This window comes from Manacus candei, unplaced genomic scaffold, assembly GCF_025592945.1.
Source record: "Manacus candei isolate 608988 ecotype Guabito, Panama unplaced genomic scaffold, ASM2559294v1 h1tg000114l, whole genome shotgun sequence".
Taxonomy (NCBI): Eukaryota; Metazoa; Chordata; class Aves; order Passeriformes; family Pipridae; genus Manacus; species Manacus candei.
The window spans coordinates 1,843,305-1,867,802 of record NW_026138162.1 but is presented as its reverse complement, the minus strand read 5'-3'; the positions used below and the strand labels follow the sequence as shown (position 1 = coordinate 1,867,802).

Below are 24,498 nucleotides of genomic sequence, written 5' to 3'. Positions count from 1 at the left end.
GTACTTTCCAATCAGGTATTTGATGGTTCTATGACTCTATGAAGAGTTGTTGTGGACAGTCCCATTAAAGAAGCAGTGAAGACTGATATGGGAATGCAAGATACCTATAGGTACCTATATATGTGCTTTCATGTCCAATCCAAAAATGTTAGAAGAGAAATGGTAAATGAAATGGCTGGTGTTACCGGGCTATTTGTAAAACTGTATGGATTAAATTCTACTTAATTCTCTGAACTAAAACTAAATAAAGTAATACAAACAATTTCCTCAAATATTCTGAAGTACTTTCTGGTCTAAGTTATATATTAATTATGCATTTCACCTTAATTAATTTTCAATATTTGTGCGCAGTCCAGAGCAGATCACTAACAGCTTTCCTTTCATTTTAATTCTACTCTAGCTGATTTTAAAATCCTGTGCACAATGATATTTTAGGTTTATATTAAAGATGTTTTGAGATTCACTGCAGCAACTTGACATCTCTTAATTCCTAATGTAATTTTCAATTAGAGAGACTCTCTCTGGAATGAGGAGAGGGTGTAAAGCAAATCATATCAAATCAGAAGTTCAAGTTTCTCCATCCAAAGTAGAGAAAAAAGAATAACAAACACTCTGAAAAAACCAAAAATATTTTAAAATATATTTATGCTTTACAAATGATATAATACACAAGAAAGAGATGTGGTTAAATAAAAATATATGTATTTTATATTTTTCCCTATTTATCTCAATTGTTCTCTCTTTCATCTATGTATCCTGTTGGCCATCAAACAGTAGTACTTAATACTCACCATTGATTTGATTTTGCTAACTCCAGTTCTAAGAAGATAGCCCAGTAATATCTAAAATGAAAATATCTTTCCATTGTGTAGTAATGTTTATTGTTCTTGCTTCTCTCTCTCAGAAAATGGCAGTACATCTCATTGTTAAAGTACATTAGATATATTTATTTCAGAACTAGCAGACTTTCTTGTCTTTTGACTATAGAAAAAAGTTTCGGAGACAAAAAAATATACTGATTGATTTATATGTAGCTTTCAGATGTAAACCCTTTAAGTCATTCAATTTAAGTGACACTTCTAACAGCTCTTTTCCTTTAATACCTTATCGTCCCATATCAGAATCTGCAATACATGAAGATCCATAATATTCACAGAAGTGTCTATGATTACTTTTTTGTTAACAACATCACCTGCCCCAGATAGACAAAAATTTATACTTTCTGCCCAAGAAAGTGGTGGAGTCAGCATCCCTGGAAGAATTTCAAAGACATGTCAATGTGGCACTTGGGCATATGCTTTTGTGGTGAACATCGTGATGCCTGACTTGCTGATCTTAGAGACCTTTTCCAACCTTAACTATTCTATGATCCTGTGATTTTATGATTTGTAAATATGACTCACACTTAGCAACAGAAAGCAAATACTTTATTGTGCTGAACCCTTCACTGTTCCAATGCACTGCTGAAACTTACATTCCTAAAAAATTCCTCTGCAGATTTTATCAGACACAGCTGAGTAACAAGCACCAATTTTTCCATGTTTAGACTGCTATGATGAAAAGAATGGAGCATTTACTCACAAGACTTCACTGAAAGAGCTATGTAACAGAATATGAATTCTTTTTAAGACTCATAATTGTTCTGTACAAAAATTATCCTAGTTCATGTTTGCATACAGGATCAGATTAGACAGGCCTCAGTATTTATAGATTCAGCAGTGCTTAGGGAATTCATTCTTGTTAGGATCAGCAAAGTCAAGTAAGCAAACAGATTCTGTGGACTGGGTCCCCAAGGAGCTGTCTCCAGCCAGCATGAGAATGCTATAAGCAATTATCAAAGATGTTGTCAAGAAAATGTGAACTGTGGCTTCTTACATCTGAAATGATCATGAGATTCATTTGGACATGATGGAGAAATAAATGACTATGTACTTTTCTAATCATGGATAAGATTCAAAGTACTAGTATTTTAGAGATTATGGAGATAAATAGGGTAGAAAAGATCAGTTTTGCTACGGTGCTACTGTACTACTCAGGAAAATTTGAATAAAATTTCATGTCCACTATTGTTACCTTCAAAAAGTACAATTTAAGAGAAAAGTGTAAAATGAAAGATTCCCATGTCTTTAACAAAAGAAACTTTAGAAAAGTAAATATATTTAGTGGTATGAAAACCTTAATTTTATTTTTTTTGCTGCCAGAAAGTGTTTTCCTTAATTTGAAATCATAGGTGAGAATATGTATTGTAAGTTTACATGCTTTCTTCCAATGTTAGAGGAACAAATATTTGTCTGATCATCAATTCAAGAAAAAATAAAATTAAATAATACATAGAAAAACATGTACATGGAAGAATAAACATCTCTATTACCTTCCTTGTCTTTTAGCAGTGGAATGCTAATGTGCATCATTGAAAATCATATAATCTAGGAAATATTTCAAAGGCTTCCAGTTAAAATACACTTCACAAAAATCATATATTCCAATATTGATTGAATATAGAACTATGAATAGAAAATTAATTCATATGATGTTGGATTTGAAGGGACCCTTTGGCTCATCAAACCTATCTCCATACTAAGAAACTACAATGTGCAGCTGCTGCTACACGTTTTTCAAGCTTTGCTTTGAAAAGTGGTTTGTTCAGCCTTTTGCCCAGACTAATACTGAGAAGCTCTTTCCAAATTTGCTTTTCATGCTACTTACAAAAACAAATATTTCTTACAATTATCCATGTAACTCCTTAGTCTATTCTGTCAATTCACTTTTGTGCCAACTTGCTGTTTACTTCACTCCAAGAGCTGATGCCTTAATGTCTTGAAATAATAGTCTCTTATTCTTTGTTTTTGGGGAATATAAAGTATGAGGGCATGCAAATGGGTAGGACTTGTGTTTGCAGAGCTATGCAGCTGGGAAAAGTGGAGAAGGGCAGATTCTTTTAGCGCAGGTTGAATACACACCTCGGTCTTTCTTGGTTTGGAAAAAAAAAGTGAAAACAAACCAAACACAGAAAATTGTTAATTTTGGAAAGATTCAGAGGAATCAGAATTATTCCCACAGTCCATTCACCAAGAAACATACATTCTACAAAAGATGATGGAATCACAACTGTAGACTACTCCATCATGCACACAATGATTGTTCTTGGTTTTTCCCGTAGGGACCAAAAAATGTTCATTGTAACCACACAAAAGCCAGAATTGTTGCTGAACTGTTTTTTGACATTATGCACGTCCACAAAGGGAGATCACAGTTTATCTTTTTTGCTTTTACATACACTAACCAAAGACAAGGTTTACTACTCAGAACAAAGCAATACATTTTTCATAAAGAATTTAAATAAAATTTAATTCTGTGATTGATAGGTAGCATAAAGGCAAACAAGCGTCCTCTCCTCTATCAATTGTCAAGTAAAATCCAGAAACTTGGGTTCACAAGGTAGTTGGTAACTTGGTATGGTAACATTTGGGGAACATGGTAGAAAAAGGGTATAGTCATGTTTCCAAAAACTGCATTTTACAAAAGTTTTTTAAAAACTTTCTGACAGATCATTGTTTCTTCCTTTTGTTCATGAAATGTTGATAAACTAAATTCATTTTTTCTTCTTAAGATTGCCTTGATTTCTTCCCAGATGAATAGGGCATGACTGAATAATTTATTTCCATCAAGTGAAATATTGCATATTCTTATAATAAAAAATATTTCTAAGGTAGAATCTATCAAACCAGACTATTCCAGTAAAAACATTTTTACTATATTGTATTGAAATATGTTTATTGATTTATATACCAAACAGAAAAATTAAAAATCATGTTTCAGTCTTATCATGATGCAGCTAGCATCTAATATTTCTTAGAGTTGTGTTATAAGATTTCAATCTTTTGACATTATTAAGGTTTGAAGTTAATCTAAATTCTACAACCTCCCAAAGGTTTTCTCACCAAGCAGAGGTATGTATTAAAGAAAAAATTATAGCAAGCACCACTGGGTAGAATATTTTTATCTTAAAATTTGGGAGAGAAAGTCTCCATTTTGGAAATGACAGGTCAAAAAGATAAGATAAATCAATCCCAGTTGAAGTGATAGATATGTACAGGTGTCTCAGAATGCTCTTGAAAGCAGAACTTAAAATCTTTACAGCAAAATCAATGAATTCCTGATGGTGTCAGGGAAATGGATCTTATTAAAATAATCTTTCTTTCTTGATAAGATTTTTTATGTAAGCACTAACCATAAATCATCATGCCACTTTATCCATCTCTTTTTGACATCTTGTAGCCTTAGAATTATCTCTAACAAAGCTTGGACCAAGCAGACATACTCTCAGCAGTTGTGAGAGAGAGATGAAGTGAAAAGGATCACGATAATTGCTCTTGCTACATTTGTAGCAAGAGACATCACTGGAAATTAGACCTGTATCTGAGATTGTCTTCCCAGCCCCTCTACTTCGATTTTCTTTCCTTAATTTATGTGTGAAGTGGGGAGAAGGTATTAGACTATGGAAGAGATTATTTTCTCTCTTGGGAGTGTTTGTATGGTGAATACAGTCACTGAGGTTAAAGGACACCATCACCTCTGTTACTAAGTACCCCTGAAGAAACAAAAGCATATCTAACAACATAACATAAAGTTTTTATGCTTCAGATAGCCTTATTAATTAGGTCTAATACATTAGGTATCTAGGTTGCTTATAAAGCAAACTGTTCCCCCAGAAACATTTTAATTTATTCTCTTTGCGAATAATTTGCTCAGGAACTAGGAAGGAATTATGCTTCTAACATAATGGATTAATAAGACAATATTCAACCAACAAAGGAAATTGAGTACAAAGGTTACTAACTGGGGATGAAACAAATTTTAAAAAATACATAACCTATTTCTCTGAATTTCTAATGTACTTAGGAAAGTGGATAAAATTTCATTGACTCCTTGTGAAGAACTACTATTTCTTGAATACTGCAGGAGATTTTTTGTTAAACAAAGATAAAATTTACATGTAATATATGTATTCATATTTACACATTTATTGAATATATGTATACTTGCACATTTACAGAAGTATGAGAGTTGCTTTATGAATAGCTGATTCTTGCTTATAGGGTTATGTTTACCTGTTTGTTGGTATATGTGTAGATGTGCACACACCAAAGGAAGAACTTATAGAGAAAAAAATATTCATTTCAGTTTAATGAACATCCAGGAGCGGAAACTTTTCTTCAAGGTAAATGCATATATTTTCAGCCTGAAAATTTTGTATGATTATTCCCTTTTAAATGTCTTTTACATAGATTAAATTCTTCATTTACCTAAAAAGGAAAAAAAAAAACAAACCCCTTGATATTTAAATTGGATTCTTGTGCTTTGGAGAAAGCTGAATTATAAGTTAGAAAAAATTAATCACATACAAAGTGAGGTTCAAGTTGTTGATATCATTTGGAATCTGTGACGCTTCTGCTTGGAGAACATCATATCCAGATTTAATGAAACAGTTTCCCAGAATAAAAGAACTTTTTTATCTTTACCCTTCTGTAAAAATGTACACAAACCCACAAATATATATAGATATACATGCACTTATCTGGCCATTCGCTTATCTAGAAAGCTGCTGAGTGACACTTTACAGAAAAAAAGCAGCTGGACAGTAAACAGAACATGAGACACTAGGGAGCATGGCAGAAAAGAAGGTGGCTCCCTGCAACCTAGGCACCTTTGGCAAGCACCCCATCAGCAGGTTCAGGGAGGTGGACCTTTCTCTCTCTTTGGCACTTATGAGAGCTTGTCTGGAAGTCTGTGTTCACTTTGCGGCTCACAGAGTGAGTCCAGACAAAGGTAACTGAAATGGTGAGCAGACTGGAACACCTGGAATGCAAGGTTGAGAGATGCAACTGGTCAGCCTAAAGAAGGGAAATTTCAGGGAAGGCTTTATGTTACCTGATCAGATGAAAAAGTCAGACATTTCTGAGAAGCATACAATGGAAAGGAAGCTGGAAACATTATTCTATCATGGAGTGACTATATCAGTGAACAAGGAAAGGGCTATAGATATCATTTATCTGAACTTCTGTAAAGCCTTTGACAAAACATCCTTCTTTCTAAATTGTTGAGACAGGGATTCAATGGATGGACTGTTCAGTGGATAAGGAATTGGTTGAACGGTCACATCCAGAGGATAGTGGTTAATAGTGCAGAGTCACAGTTGGGACCAATGTTATTTATTATCTCCATTTATGACACATGGGAAGGGATTGAATGCACCCTCAGCAAATTTGCAAATGACACCAAATTGAGTGGGGCAGTTAACACACCTGAAGGATGCACTGGCACCCACAGGGACCTGGACAAGCTCGAGAAGTGGGCCCATGGGAATCTCATGCAGTTTAACAAGACCAAGTGCAAGGTGCTACACTGGGTCATGGCAACCACTGGTACCAGTACAGACAAGGGGGTGAACAGATCCAGAGCAGCCCTGCTGGGAAGGACTAGGGTGTACTGGTGGATGACAGCCTGGACATGAGCTGGCAATTTGCACTCACAGACCAGAAACCCAACCATATCCAGGGCTGCATCAAAAGCAGTGTGGACAGCAGGTTGAGGGACGTGATTCTGCCCCTTTGCTCTGGTGAGACCCCACCTGGAGTGTTGCATCCAGCTCTGGGGTCCACAGCACCCGAAACCGACATGTTAGAATAAACACAGAGGAAGGACACCAAGATGATTAGATGGATGGAGCACTTCTCTACAAGGAAAGGCTAGGAAAATTGAGATTGTTCAGCCTGGAAAAGAGAAGGCTCCTGGGTGACCAACTGAGGCCTTCCAATACCTGAAGGAAGACTGCAAGAAAGATGGAGAGAGACTATTTAGAAGAGCGTGTAGTGACAGGACAAGGGGAATAGCTTCAAACTGAAAGAGTAGGTTTAGGTCAGACATGAGGAAGAAATTCTTTCCTGTGAGGGTGGTGAGGCACTGGAACAGGTTGTTCAGAGATGTTGTGGATGCCCCATCCCTGGAGGTGTTCCAGGCCAAGTTGGACAGGGTTTTGAGCAAGCTGTTGTAGTGGAAGGTATACCATGGCAGGTAGGTTGGACCTAGGTGATATTTAAGGTCCTTTCCAATCCAAACCATTCTGTGATTCTGTGAAAATGAGGAATGCCAACTAGATAACAGGAAAAAATATCATGAGGGTGATCAAACACTTGGAGAGGTTGCCCATAGAGATTCTGGAGTCTCCATCCATTCAGATATTCAAAACTCAGCTGGCAAGCTGCAAGTGATCTTCCCTTCAACGAGCAATCTATACCATTATCTGAGTCTAGTAAAAACTGAAATTTTTATGACTGCATTTTCTGTTATTTTGTTCATTAAAAGGTGAGCATGGCTCTTATTTCTTGTGATGTTATTAAAACTAGGTAGTTGTCAGGTGTAAGGGAAAAGTAAAGTATATGTATAGATATCCACATATTATTAGTGGATATTTAAACGTGTATCTACAGGAGTCAGGGCTTAATGGATAATGGACATGAAGTAGTAGCAAATATTTGACAATATAACAAAATAATGTTGCCATTGTTGGCAAGATTTCCTTTAGCCAGACAAAGATCAAGTGCATCTTAATAAATAATTATCTTTATTTTTAACAGGTAAAAATCACTCCAGGGCTTTTAAGGATGCTGCTGTAAATTCTTTCATATGAAGATAAAACTATTGGTAGGAAAATATGTAACAATATTTAGAGAAGATTCATTCAACAAGATCAGATATTTTAGTACTCAACTCAAGACCATTTTCTTACAAGAGTGAAGGATGGAGCTCCATGTTTCTTAATTTGGCTGGCAGACAACAATGTTGGTAACAGCTCCTAGTTTCTGTAAGTTAACCCAGAATCTGTGGAAACAGCAGCCACAGAACAGTGAACCATTTGAGTCTATAGTGAGAATGATTTTCTTGACCCAGGAAACCTTTTCCCTGGCATGGCATGGAAAAGGGTTAGCAAAAAAATACCAAAATAAAACACCACAGCTTCTCACAAGAGGTTGTTTTGAGGGAGGTTTATGAGTAACATTCTGTTTGCATGCAAAACAAATGAATGATGGAAAGAACTCAAGGTAGTTGGAGACACTATTTTCTTGGAGCTGGGAAGGAGTCCACCTCTTCTAGCTCTGTGGAAAAAAAAAGTATGTTAAATAAAAATGTTGGAGTTAGTTTGCTATATTCTCTGCAGCTTTACCTGGTTTTATTGTTTTGGTTTTTTTAAGTGCTGGAGTATAGGATGAACCATCATGCAATAATGAGAGGACTGTCAAATCTCTCTTTTCAATTCTGTTCTAAATGAGCTATTGACAAAAAAATCTGTGGCTTATTTTGAAATTGGAAAGAAAGATTCATTTCTAATTAGTATTGAAAAACATCTGGTTTCCAGTTCCCATGAGGTTTTGCAAGACAGTGACAGTTAATTGTCATTAATTCTAACAAAGTGTTTCATTCCTAACTTACCATCATACTCTAATAATCAGAAATAATTAAAATCACTTTTACATTAAAAGTTTTATAAGAATGTAGAAAGCTGTTAGTCAATTCATAATGAGATAAATGAGGACAGAGAGTCTTTCTTTGTTCTGCGTAACAGAGATTGAAGCTCATTTGGAGTCTATCACTGGACTCCTGGGCACTATCACAAAACAAGAAATAAATTATAACAGTAGAGCAGTGCAAATTTTACAGCTACAAGCCTGTGCTGTAATTTTTAATGATGTGTGCGAGCCTGCTGCACTGTTCATAACAAATATTCTCACAGTCTCATGCACATGTACTCATCCTCTTTACAATGTTTCTTTCCTTCTTAAGTTTTTTTTAAATCATTGTCAGTCTGCTGCAATCTCATTCCATTTTCTGAAGTTTAGAAAATGAGCTTAAAACCATTTGTTACAGATCAATGAATGAAGTGCGTTTGGGTGGGGGCATGGGGATGAGGGAGAAAGCAGCAAAAGAGGGTTAGCCTTGTTTACTTGACCAGCTTGCATATTTCAGTAACTTGCAATGGGTTTCTCAGTCATTAGTCTGAATGAGTGAGGTTTTCTGGTAATAATAAGATAGCAACATGGTCTGCTAGTCAAGACAGCAATCACACTTAGGTGGAGCTCTGCTGTCTTAATATTATGAAAATGCAAGAAGTCATTCTTCACTTTGTGATCTCTGGAGGTCTTGGGTAAGAACTCAGAGGTCACAGATGACCTTCAAAGTCACAAAAGACAAAGAAATGTTGATGAAAACAAGGACTAAAAGCATGGGTTTCTACTTTTTCCTGAAGAATTAGTGCTCCCTCTGATATCTCTGACTGATCTGTTTAGAATAAAGAGAATTTCCCACTATATTACCTCTACATTAGTTGCACAAGGCTTTCATCAGAACTCTTTTACCACTGAGTACTCCAGTAGCACATACACTGGTGCAGTCCCCTCACACATTTCCAAGCAACAAGCCAGATCAGTTCAAAACAAATATAATCTCTCTGATTTTCGAAGTACTCATTTAAAATATGGTCTATTTAAGTTTTTGCACTAAGGTGGTCATCCAAATCTTATTTCCACCATTTATTTTTGTTGGGGTTTTTATTTTGTGTTTTTATATGGAGAAAGAAAATCACCTCATAATATATTTGCTACAAAGTGTGAGATTAAAGTAAATCTTAAATTCATAAATGACCCCCAACTGAAATCAAAGTTTGAAAATCTGGACTTGGTGTGTCCTGCAGAAAATTACCAACATTCTGGACATTCAGGAAAGTAAGTAATCAAAAGTAATTTAGCTAGAATTTTGGAGACAGACTTTTGTTCTTAATTCCCTATTTTATGATGTAATATGGCCAAAGAGTACTACACAGAACTTTCTTTTATATCTCTCAGGATATTAATCAGATATTTATTTAGTCCTTGAAACATGCACATAAATCAAGGATATTATCTCCACTTTGTATATAAAGAAACCCAGTCCAGGATAGGACACACATCAAGTTCACTCAGCTACCAAATGACGGAACTGATTATCGGACTAATAAAGACTAGAATGGAAACTCAAGCTGTCCTGAGTGAGACCATCACTACTGGAAGTTGGTGTTGGGACCCATGAAAGACATAATTGCTTTAATTCTTAGAAAACAGTACATTACCATAACATTTTAGTACAAAGACTGTTCTGTAAACACACCACTCAGAAAACCATTTTCCAAAATTCTCAGTATAAATAACTGTCATTTTTCCATCTCAAAAGACAGAGTGAAGATTTCTTCTTCCTTTCTCACCCCTTCCGAAGTCTTAATTAATGCAATTCCTACAGAGAATAGTGAGGTGGGAAAATTGAGATCTCTGCTGACCCATTGAATTAAAAGTTTTCTTCTGTTATAAGATTTAGAAACACATCAACAGACATTTTTAAGGCAAAAGCCAATCATATTCTGATCCAAGATGTCCTTTCTTCCAACAATATCGGATGTGCTTTTATTACAACAGGTCACAGACACATTCATACCTTGAATGATTTTTTTAGGAGAAAAAAAAGTAAGACTTTTTGATGTGCATTCTAGAGTTAATGGATTCATTAAAGACATAACTGTTTGTTTTCAAACTATTAAGAATATTTTTTATTTTATGTAGTTCTTTTCAGTATTAATTACTGTGCTATTTTTATTCTCCAGTTATATATTTATGTTTTAGAAGAAGAAAAAAGTGATGTTACAGAAGACATTACTGTCTGAAATGTCAGTTCTGCACAGGATCAAGTGTCCATACCAGAAATTTGCTCTCTGCTGTTTGTCAGATATTAGACAAATATGTCCATGTTTCCAAAACAGTTAATGTCCTTTTTTTACCTAGTAGCAGAACAACAAGTCTATTTTAAGATTATTTTTATTTAGACAGAAGGAAACTCTTCTTCTATACGTATGTGTAGATGGTGAAAGACCATGCAATCTCATTAAGCACTTCTGAGGCATTCTTTTTTTTTTCTTGTATACTGTATCTGACAGTAAGAATATATGGAAACCAAAACAGATACTGAAGTGATCCACACTCAGCAAAGGAAAAGAAGAACATAAAGGATTCCTACACTCAAACTCAATTGTAGATTAAATAACTTCATAGATAATGCCAAACTGAACAGCCCAACTCCTAAATTTAGTTTAAGTCAACAGAAATATGGTAGCTAATGAGATACTAGCTACATGAGCAGTATAGGCAATTATTTCTATATTTCTCATTCAATGAAAACCTCCAACTGATATATTTAAAATTAATTTTATTGCAAAAGGACACTCTAAATTAAAAGTTCCTTAAAAGAATGTCCTTATCATCTACATAATTTATAATATTTGTACTAGGATATCCTCCAGCTCATAAAAATTTAATTATTAATCTCAAAAACACTTGCAGCACTCAGTGAGAAATATAACAAAAATACACTAGTTGCAACTTCAGTCAGAAAGCATACTTTCATACTACTAAATGGAAAATTAGTTGATTCAAGAATTTAAACTTGCAGTCAATATCCTGTATACCACAATTTATTTCACTGCATTTAATCTGTGGAAAAGGTCAGAGAAAGATGTTCTTGAATTTCTCTGTATACAAAAAAGTGCCTTATACAGAAAAAAAAAATCCTGTGCTGAAGTTCATTTCCAATGGAAGCAGAATTTGACTTCAACTGCTAAGTTCTGTTTTATTTTTGTCTTGTGCTGAGATGAGGATGAAATCTACCCTCTCAAATAAAGAGAGTTTATAGCCTCTTATTTATATTTCAACACTGATTGAATACATATTCTGCTTTCATTTAGCTGACATAATGAATCTAATATTCAGGAGTCAGAAAAGAACTCAGTTCTATATTATCTTTAAAAAATGGAAATGTGTTTCTTCGTACACATTTTAGTCATATCTCAGTACTTAAACCTTCAAGAGAAAAAAGTTCATATTCACCAGGACAGTTGGAAAAATTGCACTCTTGCTCACAAAATTTTCAGCTTCATTACTTTTAAGAGTCACTCTGGAGTGCAGGAGACCAGATTTCCCTTCACTATTTACAGTGTGTTACAAATGTCTTAGAATTCGGTCCAATTGTGAAATGTGATAGCAATGAATTTTGAGAGGTTTGAGCTTTCCTGAAATAGGTTTTTCAATCCCTAGTGAATTAGAGATGAGTTTATAATTCTGTTATCAAATCAAGGTAGCTGTATACTACTAGTTGCAATACAAAGGTTAAAGTTTAAGAAAGAAAAATTTCCACCTTATTTAATCAATTAAAAATTATATGACCATGGTGGGATGGTTATGTCTTGACTATTGTAACTACCTTACGACAGAAATTACTACCCAGCACCAAGAAAGACACACAGCTTTTGCTTAGCTTATAGCATAGTACAGACAGTACTACATAGACACACCTGATTTCTCCTAGCCTGTAAACATCACAAAGTAACTGAAATACTAAAATAAAAAATAATTTAAAAATCAGATGGAGCCGATATCATTAAAAAATTTCAATCCAAATATTAAAACATAGGCCCTATAAGTTTAAAACTTTGGAAGGTGTTCCAAAGGCACCCTGTTCTGCCAGTCAATACATGTCTCATATTACATATTCTTTGGTAGATAGAATGTAGAGGGAATGTTAGAAACTCATCTAGAACACTCTAGATTGCAACAGTGTGAGAGTAGACTATTTGTTTAGTGCACTGAAAAACTGTGCTAGCATGAGATTAAAAAAATAGTGTCTGTAACTCCAGGTCAAATGGGATCCTCAAAGAGAATTCTACAAGGATAAAAAAAAATTAAAAACTGCATACAATGCACACTGGCAACTACCTTGTGAGACCTTCTCTGGTTTGCTTCTTTACTTGAATCTGTGTGTAAATGTGTCTGATTAAAAAAAATCTCAGCATCTCACATACCATTTTCTGACATCTCTGAACCTGTGGTCCACATGCTGCAAGCTGACAATCAATAGAAAAATTGAATATGTCATCACCAGGAGAGAAGGAACAAGAACAAATATGACTAAGTAGTAGATAAAATGGTAAAGGGCAAAGTTAGGACTGAGGGAATAAAGAGGAGGAAGGAAAGAGAAGCATTAAAACATTGGTCAAGAAATGCAAGTGAGAAGAAATATTCTTAGAATAATCACAGACTGGCAAGAATGTTTAGCAGGAAAAATTTGTTCTTGGCACTGAACTGATGAAAATCTTTCCTATAGATGTGTATCTTTTCTTTGCTAAGTCACCTCTACATAAGCGGACATTTGTGACATCATTGAGGTAGATGGAAGCCTTAGGCATATCACCTCACCAGCCAGTTTGCACGTGCTAGTTGTGCACCCTGTTCTGCCAGTCAATACACAACGAGGTTTTTCTGCCTTTCTTTCAGAATCTTTGCATTCCGCAATTAGTTTTCACAGATCTTGGGATGTTCTTATCTAAACTTTGGCTTTCTCTGTTAAACCTGGTAAAAAGTTCAAAAATTATTAGGTGTGGAAGAGAGTGAGCATTTGTCATAGAAAAGAAGACAAGTAATACTTGTTCTCTCTGGAAAACAGCTTCTCTTTGAGGGAGGAAGTGAACTACAAATAGCTTATTTGGGATATCTTGGATATCAATCAGACCTTTTTCACTGTTCATAGCTGAATACTGAATTTTGGAAGTAAAGACAGTGTAAGGTTGAAGTGTAAAGTATGTAGATACGACTGAAGAAAATGAGATTCATGAATGAATAACTGATTAGTTTCTGAAAGGAGTATATAAGCTTGTGCCTCTGGGCATGTTAAATTGAATTTACCTACACTTCTGCTTTACACAGTCGGAAATTCACATTAGCACAAAAATTGGTATTATATAGGCAGTATTTTCAGATGACCAAATTATTTTTGTAAACCTGAAGCTATATTGTAATGATACTTGTGATGAAATTGGAAATTTAGATTTCATCTAATACCTTATAAATCCTATCAAATCTTGAGGCTGTAAAAGTAGATAGTGCAGTGTTAAAGAAATACATATCCATATTACTAAAGTTGGTCCTTATTGGGCCACCAAAGAGTTGTCACCTCTGCAACCTGGCACTAAACTGGAAAGCAACATAAACAAATCTCCTGAGGTAATTTCGGCCTGAATTACCTCACTAATCACCAAATCAAATCAGAATGAAAAAAAAAAAAGTAGCAGTAACAGCATCAACTTTCTTTTTCTTTTAACAAGTTCTTTCAAGCAAGTTTTTCCAAGACCTCATATTCATAATATCTCTATATTATAAAACATACAATTTTCTATTTGCTGTTAGAGTCTCATTAATATTTAAATTGAGTTGGTTTTAAGAAAGTAAATGATACTTACCATTGTTGTTTACTTTTTTAGTGTTTTCTGCATTTTAATGGATTCTTTTTAGTGTTTTCTGCATTTTAATGGATTGGTTTTATTACAAAAGAAGTGAGGTTTTAGAAAATGAAGAAAATGAGAAAAGGGTAGGCAAACCATAAATTTAAGAAGAGTTGATGTGAGTGATTTGCAGTCAGTCATTGTGCAAGACAAAGGTTTGGCTTACCCAGCGCTGCTCAAAGCACAAGTACTGAATGAAACAAATGTTTTTCAGGTTTCTTGGCTCTGAGTGGTTGTTGATCATGAGAATAATGTTCAGTTGTGTATCAGCAAATCTAAAATATTATTGATTCAATTGGTCAGTGTAAGTAATAAGTCACATCACGCTTTCAGGCTGCATATGGATGCATTTCCCAATGAAATCTAGACACATGGAAACCCAGGCCACGAAAGAAGCACTGAGCTTTCTTTTCTTCAAGCTGAACAACCCCAGCTCTCCCAGCCTCTCTTCATAGAAGAGGTACTCCAGCCCTTTGATCACCTTCATGGCCCTTCTCTGGACCCACTCTAACAGGCCCATGTCTTCTCTTCTTCTGGGGACACCAAAGCTGGATTTAGTACTCCAGGTGGGAGTCTCACAAGAGCACAATGGAGGGGGAAAATCACCTCCCTCAACCTGCTGATCACAATTCTTTTTATGCAGAATACAATTGGCAATTTAGGCTGGAATTGACTTTTGGTCAATACAAAATGGGTACAGGAAATCAACAGGGAGTTAAAAAAGTCAAGTTGACCTCTATAACTCTCAAAAATCTGAAATTCTAGGCTGACAAATTTTGGCCATAGAAATACAAGGATAGAGATATTAAGGAAATGCATACACTGGCATTGGCCAGATAAACATTAGTCTGAGAACAAAAGTGGTTTCATATTGCAGAAAGAGGATGTTGCTTTTCATAGTCCATACCTTAAAAAAAGGTGAAGTCAGGTGAAGCAAAAAGAGAGATTCTTTTTTTTGCCTCATAACCCAGCACAAATCTGTTTGTACCCAAAAACCTGACTACACAGAAATATAAACACTTTAGAAAGCATTCCTATTAGTATATCACCAACCAATTTCTTTCCAAAGAGACAAATATGTTTTAGGACATCTTTACATTTAGCTAGAACTTAAAGGTTTTTCTCTAACAATAATTGCTTAAGGAAATGTATGAGAACTAATGGTCTTTCCCGTGTGCCAAAAGTTTGTCCCTACCCCAGTCTGCAGATGAGTAGTGTAATCATAAATCTTTATTAAGGGAAAGACACCACATCAAATATCTTCAAACTCTCTTAATTTATTCTGTCCTTCATAGAATAACTTTATTCATTGATTTTAAGATCTAAAGAGTGGTAAAGTAGACGTACAGGTAAGGAAGACAGAACAGTGTGGGAGAACTTGCCACCAAATAAACTACTAAAACTATCTTTTTATGATTTAAGCAAAGACTTTAAAACTGACATCAAAATATTGAAAGAATGAGGAAGATTAATATGTTCTCTGAGTAACATTTCTCATAGTGCAGAAGGTCAAAATTAGGCTGTTTATTTTAGTCAGTAAGTTTCAGTACTAGACTACAAAAAATACAGGTGATTAGTAAGCAATGATGATTGCCTATGTTATATGACTTATCTGTAAGTGTCTTTGAGTGATCGTTAAGGAAGTTCATGTGCTGAGCACAGAACCACATCAGACTGTCCACAAACAATACCACATCTAGCTGTGGGGTAGTCTGTGCTTTGCATCAGTCCCCAGTCATCCAGATCTGAATAGCCATTGGAGTGCGCAGTGTGGCACATGATCTTTCCTTCAGTGGGTAATGAGTGATGCAGAGGTCTAGGGTTTTCATCCCAAAGTGAAAAGAGATCATGGCCATAATGTACACACAAAGCCTATGGTGTGCACCAGGGAATGAATCTTCTATGCAGTATGTTCTTTGGAATGTGTTGCCCTGGTTCTGCAACCAGCTCTGGATTGTCTGCATGTTTTATACTAAACACTCCCTGAATAAAATCCAAAAATAATGCAGCATTTGTCATTCAGACAATTCAAACAACTATAATGCTACTTGATTTCCTATATAACCAGCACACCTCTATTCATGTATTACTATGGTTGCACAGTGTCTCAGATTCCACTGGCTGGGTGAGAAGAGCCCTGTGCCACTGTCTGTGATATGATCCTGTAAATACAACAATAGAGGGTTGAACTCCTTTAGACTGAAGACTGCCTAGAACTCAAGTGTTTGATACGCAGTTCAATTTCAAGATTCCTGTCATCTTGTTTAAATACAGGAAGAGAGTTGCGTTAAAGCTTTTACTTCAAATGCAGTATGGTCCCCAGGATGTACTATGCAGCATACTACATGTGACCAAGAGAAAAAAACTCCAAACAATTAATTATTGGAACACTTAATGAAAAAAAAAAACAAAAACAAAAAACTCCTAACAAACACCCCACCAATAAAAAAAAAAACAAAACAAACCAAAAAAGCGCATTAAAAGTAAGCTTTCTAATGCAAACAAATAAGTGAAAATGAGCAAGGCTGTCCTGAAAGGAAGAGTGATTCCAGTAGAAATGCATGGATTTCTAGTCTCTGAATGTATCTGAAGGCATGAAGCAGGTGCAACCTAGTCAATTATCTCCTATTATCTGTATTATTAAGTATGGTTGTTCATATAAATGATATTATAACTGTCTATCACAGTCCTTTGTGACTCCCGAATTTCTGAAACTCTTAGCAAAGCCAGTGTAACCATTTCTTTTAGTGTAGCTCTCCTGGAGTTCAGAGCCTACTGTAGTGCCAGTGTGGAACACTGTGAGGCCCAAGAGGGAATTCACTGCAGGTGTGCAAGAAAGAGATACCTCCTCTCTCTGTCTGTCACAGGAAGGATGTTAACAAGCCCTATGAGGATTTGGGTCTGCTTATTCTCTTCTGTACTTCTAATTAGGAAACAACCTAAAGGTCTCTGTCAGATACCAGGGAGAATCAATTACCCAACTGGGAATGAAACATTTACATTTTAGAAATTTTTGGCTACACCAAAAAAAAGAAATTAACCTTTTTAGATAACTACAGCCTTTAGAAGTTTTACTTGTTCTGGAAAGATTTCAATGTATTACTACTACTTCCAAGAACCTATAAAAAAGGATTTGATAGAGACCTTACTTCAATGTCTTACTAAATCATAGTCATGCAAGCTAAATTAGTATATAAGAGAGACTAACTGTAAAACCTCAAAAGGTATAATAGCATACAGATTAAATGCTTAGCATATTTCTGGACATATTTTACAGATTGTGTCCTCATAATACAGTGTCCATAAAATGTAATACTTCTGTGGTTCATTCTATACTGCTCTTCTAAAACTTGCAAATTTCCAACTGCTTTCCAGCACCCCTATGGAAGAGGACACATCCATTTTCCAGGGATTTCCTCAGTAAATGAAAGTTCTCACAGCTTTAGTGATACAGTACTCGTTTACATACATTTAAACACAACTGCCCTGTTTTCTTGTAAAAACAGATGTAATCTTCCCCACAGAACAACTTTTGAATATAGTAGCGGACACCAAATTTAGACATCTAGAGGACAATTCTCTAGTGCCAATTAAAGCAGCTCAGAGTATAGCCATCTCTTACTTCCTGTGCTCTGTGCTGGAGGATGCTGAGAGGAAGTGAGAAAACACAGTTCCCCCGGTATGCTAGTGATAGTGCTTCATTCTAATGAGTTGGCACAAGCCAGTACTTGCTAGTCCTGTAGGGAGAAGGATGGCTTAATTTTAACAAGCATATGGAAAGACAAAAAGAAATCTTAGTATAAATCACTAAAGTGGTTAATTAATTAAGGGACACAAACCCATAGGAAATCAAGCACTGTTTCCAGGGATCATTCATATACTTGGCTGTTGCTGTTGTTTTTTCCCCTCCCCATGGTTCTATGAGAATTTTAAGATGAAATAATGAAGCAAGATACTATAATTCCTACTCTTCTTTACACATTGGCTACAGCAGCAATAATGAGAACTTTGGCATTAGATACGGTTCTTGATAATTTTGGAGCTATTGGGCATGATCAGATTCAGATACACTTTCAGAGAGGGATAAAAATCAGGCAATCTCCTAAGTATTCTAATGTTATTACCTTGAGAAGAATTCTTGCCAGATATTGGTTTTCGTAGTGTGTAACCTTTCTTTCAGGTTCAAAATTAAAACAGACCAGATACTACACATTTTAGGAATTGTGTTTAGAAACAAAATGAGGACTTGGAAGTAAACCATTCTTTTTCAGAAGTAAGGAAGTATTTCTGAATTATTTTCATAAAAAGTGAAAATTTCATTTTGCTAATATAGTAAACACGGTAAGTTTAAAACCCATGTACAGCTGGTTTTTTAGTTCAACTTTATTTTCTTGAGATGTCACTAAGTTTACTTTCATTTCACCTTGTGACTGCAACTGGCTTTGTAGAAGCTAGATCAAAATAAGTTGCTCCTTTTTCTTAAAAAGAATATTTGTTAAAAAAAAAATCCACAGACTTAAAAAAAAAAAAAAAGAACAAACCAATTAAAATCTTTCAGCAGTGAAAGTCATGACCTCCTTGTGCTGTTATTTTCTGTCCAGTTACTGAAATGTAGAATCCAGATGTATGCCTGTTCTGCCTTTACAACTGAAAACAAGGGTGACTTAGAGAATTACTTCAACACACCCCTTGTCAGTGCTACAGACCATTAACAATACTATAAATAGCATGATCAAATCCCAAATTGCAGATTCAGTCATAAAAATGTCTACATTTCATGCTGATTCAGAGGGGCAGCAACATTAACTACAATCATCAAGGAATGTGACATCTCCACAGGATTTTCTACAGCTCACCAGTCTGGTGACAGGACAATTGTTAAAAATTAATGGGGATCATCAAATGTGGATAAGTACAGCTTGGCAACTATGAAAGCCATACTTCTCATTTGCAAGTGATAATGTAGTATTATTCCATAATGACAGATTTTAATAGATTATTTAGATTATGCTTCATTCAGGAAACAGGAAATCTTCTTACTCTTTGAAATTCTGACCACGATATTTATTTTTTAAATTTATAAGCCAGAGATAGGAGAAAATTTTACATTTTTTTCTAATTTTTCTCTGTTGAAAGTACACTTCCACCTTTTGTTTATCCATTATAATCCTTCACTTCTCAATCAGTTAACATTCTAAGAAAGTCGAGATCCTAAAATCCAAAGTTTATGAAGAGATTCATTCTGATAGTTAATAAGCAAAATATCAATATATTGTAAACAGTAATTCCCACCTCCATGTCTGGATTTATAAGGAACGATGTGAGTTTTATTGATATATTCTTACTATTTTACATGCCTGTATTTTTAAAGTGCAACAAAATATTTCAACCAAAATCACCAGCCTGACGAAGGATCTACTGAATTACACAATCCAGGCTGGTTTATGCATTGGGGCAGAGTAAACTATCACACTGTTTAGAAGATTGCTTAAATACTCCTGCATAGAAGCTGATCCAAAAAGTATGATCAGATAACTGGAAGGATGATCCTGTTTATCATTATGGACAATGACCATTTGTTCTGAAGTTATAGATGCTAGACACCTGATGTTGTTGTCCGAGAATGAGACTAGACAAGCGACACTTCTTTGTCCATGCTCACTACTCTGAATGTCTGAGGAGTTCCTAATGTTAATGCAGTGACTTGAAGACTGTCAGGAGAAAAAAACCATGTGTGATAGCTGTGTCTTTTAGGGACGAAAAAAAAAATCGAACAAATTTAGCCAATTTGTAATACTTTGAATATATGCAGTGCACATGAGCAATAGATAGAGTCTCCAATGATTCTGACAGCAAGTAAACAAATGGTCATAGAGAGGAATAAGAAGAATCTTAAGCATGAGAGACAATGTTTGATTGAATGTAAAAGATGGAACATGTTTCCTCCTGTTGTCAGGCATGGATCTGCATTTCCCAAACTTTTACATTTCCTGCAAATACCAGTGGACCAGACTGCCAGCAAACACCTGTGGAAGCTCAAAGTCTTGCACCAAATGCTGTCATCAACACCCTTGCCACTGCAGAGATGAAGTCCAGATTCCATCAATTGCAGAAATAATAACTGACTCAAGCGTACAGCAAATAATGAATATAATTATTGTTTGTTTATTATTTATACTACTTGTGGGATTCACTGATACTCAGAAATATAAGAGATCTTAATTAGACAATATTTAAAAACCGGGAAGTTCAACATATAATTGAAAGTATTCAAAGAGGTTGTCTGTATGGAGTGAATTTTCCCCCTCCAGAGAGCGATTCAGCTCATCTATCCAAAATAGATATCTTAATGAGGAGATGAATTCTTTTTCAGAGATACCTCTTTCTCTCCACAGATTACAAGAGGAACCCTCCGGGCTAAAGTTGGCCAAAACTGATATCACCCTCACTAAACCATGTAGGATCGACTCTACCCATTCCCAATGTCACACTCCTGCGTGTAAATACACAATTACGGAAACAAAAAGCACCATGCTATACGTAGGGAAAAGATCTAGACTGAAGTCTCAGAAAGACCTCAAAATCTGAGTTATAAGTCCTTGACCATGATCGTCCTTTAGTACAATCTTTATAGGGTTCCAGGACATTCATTGGACTTCCTTTAAGATTCAAAATGAAACAGAAAACAAAAAGTTGTCATTGTCTGTACTTGGTGAAAAGGATATTTTTTTTTTTCAGCTTGGGTAATGGAACATAAGGAGAGAAAAGTTAAGGGAACAAAACAGACTCTTGAGTCTCACCTGGCACCCTAACATGTAAAGGACCTCAGTGATGAACAACGAGGATGGTTGCAGCACAAGGTTTTAAGGCAGTTTTTATAATTTGGAAGATCCGAGAGGAGTCTCCTTGTAATCTATCTTAGATAAAACAAAAACATGACCCATGGACCAAAGCTTCCAATATGAAAGAATTCCTCTGCCTCTTGTACTTCCTGAAGCTGGATACAAAAGAAAATGCACTGATACAATACTACTTTAATTTGTATTTTCTAAGGATAATATTTCTTTGCCAATTATAGAGGAAGAAGAATTATTTTTAGTTTGAGTTTTTACTACTGGTGATATGGATACTTTTTCAGCAATTGATGTTATTGTCATATTTCTGTCTAGCTGACATTTATTTTTTTCTTTAAGAAATACTAAATGCATTGAATTTTTGTAAAAAAAAGAAAAAATCCTTTTGTCATTTTGCTCAAAATTATCTGACAAGAAAACTGAATAACTTGCGTAGGAGGAATGACTCAAATCTTCATTGTAAGCGTTATTACCTGATGTTATTGTGAAAGTGTACAAGTTGACTCATTCATAGAAAATCAGACAAACGAAATGACCTATGCATACAATCAAGTAACCTCACACTAATTCTACCTTTACTACGGTGGATCATTGATGGAATACGGACTTTACGGAGTATGATCAAGTACAGGACAAGAGAGACTCTTTTCCAGACCAATAGTCAATCCTGCTATGCAGCCCTTGTGCTAGCATTATCATAGTTATCTTTATTATTTTAAAGAAAAAAAAACATAGATCACAACACTAGTTTATGCAAAAAGATATGTTTTTCTTTATATTTTTCTCTCAAACTTAGTTTCGGATTGAAAATAGGAAAAAAACCCACCCATATTTTCCCTGTAAAATGGTCTACCAGAAATTATTTTTTTCCTTTTGAAAGGTTAAAACTGAAGTAGAAGGTCTCGTTTCCTATAAGAAGTTGATTGCTATCTGTTTGGATTATCATATCATTAAGTTTCCTTGGCTTGCTTAGGTCCCTGATTACTATCTAATAAAGCAACATGCATTAAAGTAAAGGGACACATTTACTAAAAACACTCTTTGAATTCTTCAGATGAGAACATTGTGAGCATGTAACAAATGAGCGTTACATCTATATTATATGCATCATCCTGTATTTTAGAAGAAACAACAGTAATTTATTTATATTTGAATTTTGGCTAAACTGAGTAGGAACAGAAATAGTGTGAGATGTGACACAAAGCTTAGTAAAAAAGCAGATAAATGAGATGGACCTATGCAGTGTGTAGGTATGTAACACTGAGGGAGAGGTGAAAACACTTTTTTATTTTAATTAAAAAGTATTGAAGGCATAGCTTCAAGGTTAGTATAAAATAAACTTGAGTTCAATAATGATTAAGCAAGAAGGGTAAGGTAGTAAAATGTTAAATACTCCTCTTCTTTACAGGTCATGGTCATCTCACCTTTGAACTGGAATTTGCTAGCAAAAAGGTAACAAAGCATAATAAATGCTTCACTTTAAAAAAATGTGTTCTTCTAACCCCATCCATATTATAAATATATTGTTTAAAAGAAGTTTGGGATTGTTTGGCCCATTGATATCCAGAGCTGAATTAACAATGGTAAATACCAAGAGCTGTATAGACAGGACTGAACTAGTAAAGAGAAGTGTAATACAGCTGAGAAGCCCTACTGTCTTAAGTGGTGTTTGAGATGAAAATAACTATTACTCTTCTGACAGTGATTAGAGCAGAGCTAATCATAGCTGGATTGAATGACAATATATCTCAATTTTACAAGCACTTGTAATACTCACTGCATATGTCATTATTCAAAACTTTGTATTGTATAATCATGGATTGTATAATCATGGATTACTGAAATAAATACAGAGAGTTCTTAAGTGGCCTAGTGAATTCTAATCACTATAAAGTAAATGTCATCAAGCTTTTAAATTAACTGGAACTTGCTATTTATTATTTCCTATTAGGTACACTACTTGACTAGTTAAACTGGTTATTGGATTCTTCATACAGCAGCCCCTGAACTCCTTCAGTCAATTAAATTCTTTATTGCATCTGATTTGTCAATGTCAGTGTCACTTCTAATCTCTTAAATCCACATTGGTTCAGAAGCTTTAAAATGTACTTATTCTGTTACAAAATTAGGAAGTTACATAGACAGAATCCTTTCCCTCTCCCTCCTCTCTGTGCAAACCACAAAGCTGCTAATAATGCAAAAGATATAAACACTTGTTCTTCAGCCTCTATGTCTATACTCATATACCTACCTCTCTAGAATGAGACATTTTTTAAGACAAGCTGCAGAACTAAGTGGGAAAAACATACAAATAAACAAAAAACTCTGTTGGGTGTTCTGCTACCAGCATATTGTATATTGAACACTTTGAATCTTTGACTCAGTTTCGTAGCACTTTAATCACAGAAATTAGCGAAACAAGGTAACTGTAACTAATTCCAGAAATGGGAACTTTAACATCTTGGTATTATTATTCACAGGTTTTGATTTATATCTGTAAAAGTATTTCAGACATTTTTTAAAGTTGTTACAGTATTAAATTTTCTCTTCTTAAATCTCCCCATTTCTTTGTTCATCAACAAAAGCTAGATTTCAAAGGAAAAACACAGGTGTTAAAGGAAAAGGAAAGAAAATACAGGGATTAAATGACGGTTCTGTGAGATGGTCTTGTCAGCCTAATAACTCTTTAGTTCACCTGAAGAGCAGCATAAACATGCAAGCTATTTATTTCCATATTGTAAAGTAGAGTTTGCCAGACACAGACTTATTTTTCCTTTAAAACCATTCCCTTTCTAAAGGATCACCTTTTTGACAGTAAAAAGCTGCTTCTTACATATTATAGGTATATAAACCTCTGAACTATGAAAACAATTCCCCTCCCAGGTTAGGCACATCACCTTTATTCTGAAGAGAAGGCAAACCAGACCAGACTCTTACCAGACACAGGGAAAACAATTGCTTCAGCTCGATCCAGCAGTGCCGTGAGCGAACAGGCAGCCTGAGAGATCCCTGGGCCTCATACAAAAGAGAGATAATTGGCTTTCACGGAGGAGCTGTAAACATCCATCACGGCGGGGCTGGGCGGCGGCAGGCGCTGCCCCGGCCGAGCTGGGCGCTCCCCGGCGGGATGATGTCAGGCACAGCCCCGGGCGGGCGCTCATTGGCTTCCCTCACCTGGACCGGCCCTTAACCCTAAACTGCCGGCCGCCGACTGAAAGGTGTCTCTGATCATTA

The 24,498-nt window shown here is 35.3% G+C and overlaps 1 protein-coding gene and 1 long non-coding RNA gene across 6 annotated transcripts in view; one reads left to right on the top strand and one right to left on the bottom strand.

The window, feature by feature from the left end:
- The window catches only part of MGAT4C (MGAT4 family member C), a 340,168-nt gene that overhangs the window by 115,008 nt on the left and 200,662 nt on the right, over positions 1–24,498 (bottom strand). The window contains exons 1-3 of one of the 4 annotated variants that reach the window (XR_007900218.1): positions 24,202–24,342; positions 14,577–14,685; positions 8,037–8,156 (exon numbers count right to left, since the gene is read on the bottom strand). The exons of the other annotated variants lie outside the window; for them this stretch is intronic. The gene's annotated coding sequence lies outside the window, so the exon portion shown is untranslated. Of the gene's footprint in view, positions 1–8,036; positions 8,157–14,576; positions 14,686–24,201; positions 24,343–24,498 lie in introns of those variants that run through there. 4 annotated transcript variants of the gene reach the window in all.
- On the top strand, positions 13,446–24,208 carry LOC127461881 (uncharacterized). 2 transcript variants are annotated; one of them, XR_007900219.1, is made up of 4 exons: positions 13,447–13,548; positions 17,159–17,236; positions 17,935–18,089; positions 18,591–24,208. It is a non-coding gene; the product is annotated as an uncharacterized LOC127461881 (long non-coding RNA). The 2 variants fall into 2 exon arrangements; XR_007900220.1 differs by lacking the exon at positions 17,159–17,236 and having other exon boundaries at positions 13,446–13,548.